The sequence below is a fragment of the Vicia villosa genome, unplaced genomic scaffold, assembly GCF_029867415.1.
Source record: "Vicia villosa cultivar HV-30 ecotype Madison, WI unplaced genomic scaffold, Vvil1.0 ctg.000339F_1_1, whole genome shotgun sequence".
Lineage (NCBI taxonomy): Eukaryota > Viridiplantae > Streptophyta > Magnoliopsida > Fabales > Fabaceae > Vicia > Vicia villosa.
The window spans coordinates 90,458-93,146 of record NW_026705151.1 but is presented as its reverse complement, the minus strand read 5'-3'; positions in this window follow the sequence as shown (position 1 = coordinate 93,146).

Sequence of the window (2,689 nt, the reverse complement as noted above, 5' to 3'; positions counted from 1 at the left end):
TTGTGTCCCTTCCAAAAAGTGACTTGCCCCCTCTATCACTCGGGCTTCCTCATTTCACCCTCCACAAACTTGGCCCAACATTTTTTGTTTTTTGCAATCTCTACTCGGGCCAATAGTTGTAACTGTGACCCAAAGATCATCCTAGGACTTTGTGACATCACACTCACCTTCTCATTAGATGATCGCTTACTCTCCTCCTGTACCGGTCCCACCAAATGATTATTCACCGCCTTAACTCCTTGATTGTCGTATTGAACCGCACGCGTATTCTCTTCACTTGTCTCGAGGGTATCATCACTATTACCTTTCATTATTGCTTCGTAGTTGCTTTATAACTCTTTAATTCCCTGTTCATCTTCTGCCTCTAGATCTCCATGAGTTCCACATTTTTTTGGCTAGAATCCATGAGTTCCACATTAATAAGTAGATTGTTATCGCATGTGACTGTTTAATATTATTTGTCATTATTATTTGTCTCACACATCATCATTAATATTCTTAATGTAGATAAACCCTTCATCTCACATCACAATTAGGGGTGGCAAAACGGGCCCGACCCGCGGAGAATGCCCGTCATACCCGTACTTTTTCGCAGGGCGCAGTAAGGTTTTAGGCCCGCTTTCTTAATGTGTCCGTCCCGTCCCGCCCCATTTTTTTTTGTAGACATGATCTTTTTCATACAATTTAACTATTTTTAAGCCTAAAAAGTTCAATACCCGCGGACCTTTCCCGTCCTGCCCTCACTTTTTTGCGGGACGAAGCAAGATTTTAGACCCACACTTTTAAATATGTCCGCCTCGCTTTTTTTCATACACTTTTTTGCAAAACAGAATTAAACGGGGCGGACATACCCGTTTGGCACCCCTAATCATAATTAATAACCACAAAAATATATGCAGATGTCTTAATTCGAGCCTAATTCACGTGGTAGTAGACTTAGGTCCACACCTAAGTATGTTATGCTTGCCGGTATATTTCTTGGAAAAAAATAAGTCTCCACATTTCCGCATTTGAAGGGACACTACCTTAGTTAAAGAAAAACAAAATGGCACAAACTAGAAGCTGAGTTAATGCACAATAATTACATCTCAACGCCCATTAATCAAGTGGGGACAATGTTAATGATACATAACTTTCCATTAAAACTAAGGTGCAATAAATATTCATTGAGTTAAGCACTTAACCAAACCCACTCCCCTCCACTAAGGAATATAACCATGATATATTTCTATACATATAAATAATTAGCCAATTAGTCAATATAATTCACTCTCAAAGTTTGTGCAATTACTAGCTAAGTAGAAATCTAGATGAACAATGATTAAGACTTTTGACACTAAAATACTACATATTGTCCTTAGGAACTAGTACTAGTACTAGATAAGTAATCCTAGGGCTCTAAAGTAAATACTAAACATCATGTTTGGAAGTTGGGATCTCTCCATTTTTTTAAAGAAATAGAAAAGTCAATTACTAATGTTTTTATTGCATAAAAATCAAATTACACAAATATATGTCACACTTTTCAAAAATTTATATACATTATACACCAATATTTTAGTAATGGAGTTCTCCATTTCTTATGAGAAATAGAGAGATCCCAATTCCATGTTTGGACATTATTAATGTGGAGAAAAAAATCTTTTTCAACGACTTTGACGCAGAGAAAGACAAATTTTTCTTATTATTGGTCTTTTATAATGATTTTGTTGATGGACTCTGAGCCAACATATAGTCTTCTTTGCACACCTTTGTGCTTAGATTAGTTGTTTAGTATATTTTGCTTTTTCAAAAAAATATAGTTTCTTTTTAATTTCAACTTCGGTCACGAGCTGAGGGATGAAACACTTAATTTTTAAGCTGATAAACATTAATTTAATTTTAGCTTAACTAATTAATCTGCCAATTCTTTAACTTAATTATTGATTTCATGTTAGATTTTTATTTAACAAAAATTCATATTTAATCTCTTAAGTTAATTCTCTTAAGGTCCGATTGGAAGTTAATTTTTGGAAGATTTTGAAGATGAATATTTTAGAGTTATATCTATATTTTAAAATGTGTTTCATATTTTTTAAAAATTTAAAAATAATATAATTTTATATGTTAATGTAGTATATTATTTTTAATTTTTTTTTAAAAATATCACACACATTTCAAAATATAAATACGCAAGACTCTAAAGTCTTCTCTTCTAAAATTATCTAAAAATCAACTTTCAAATGGACTCTTATATTTTGTTTGCGAGTTTCGAAGGGAAGGGAAGACTTCCAAAAACGAATTTTTAAAATAATATAGAAAAATATTTGACATTTTTTGAATAAAAACATAAAAGGGTTAATATCATTTTTCACCCTTATAATATGGGCAAAATTCGCTTTACCCCCTGATATTTTTTTTTTTTTGGTTTTTTCCTGTAATATTCTTTTGTTTTGATAACCCCACTAAGCGTGCAATTTAAACTCCAAATCTAGGGAGGAAATAAAAAAAAATATTTCAAGGGGGTAAACTTTACACTTAGAGGACAAAAGACATAATATTTTTATATTTCATGAGGGTGTTTGAAAAAAAAATTTATAGGGGGGAAAAGCGAATTTCGCCTATATTACAGGAAGTTTTGTATATTTAACCCAAAATAAAATAGTGTATATTGTTATTGTTTTTCTTTTTAAATTTTTCGAATACTATA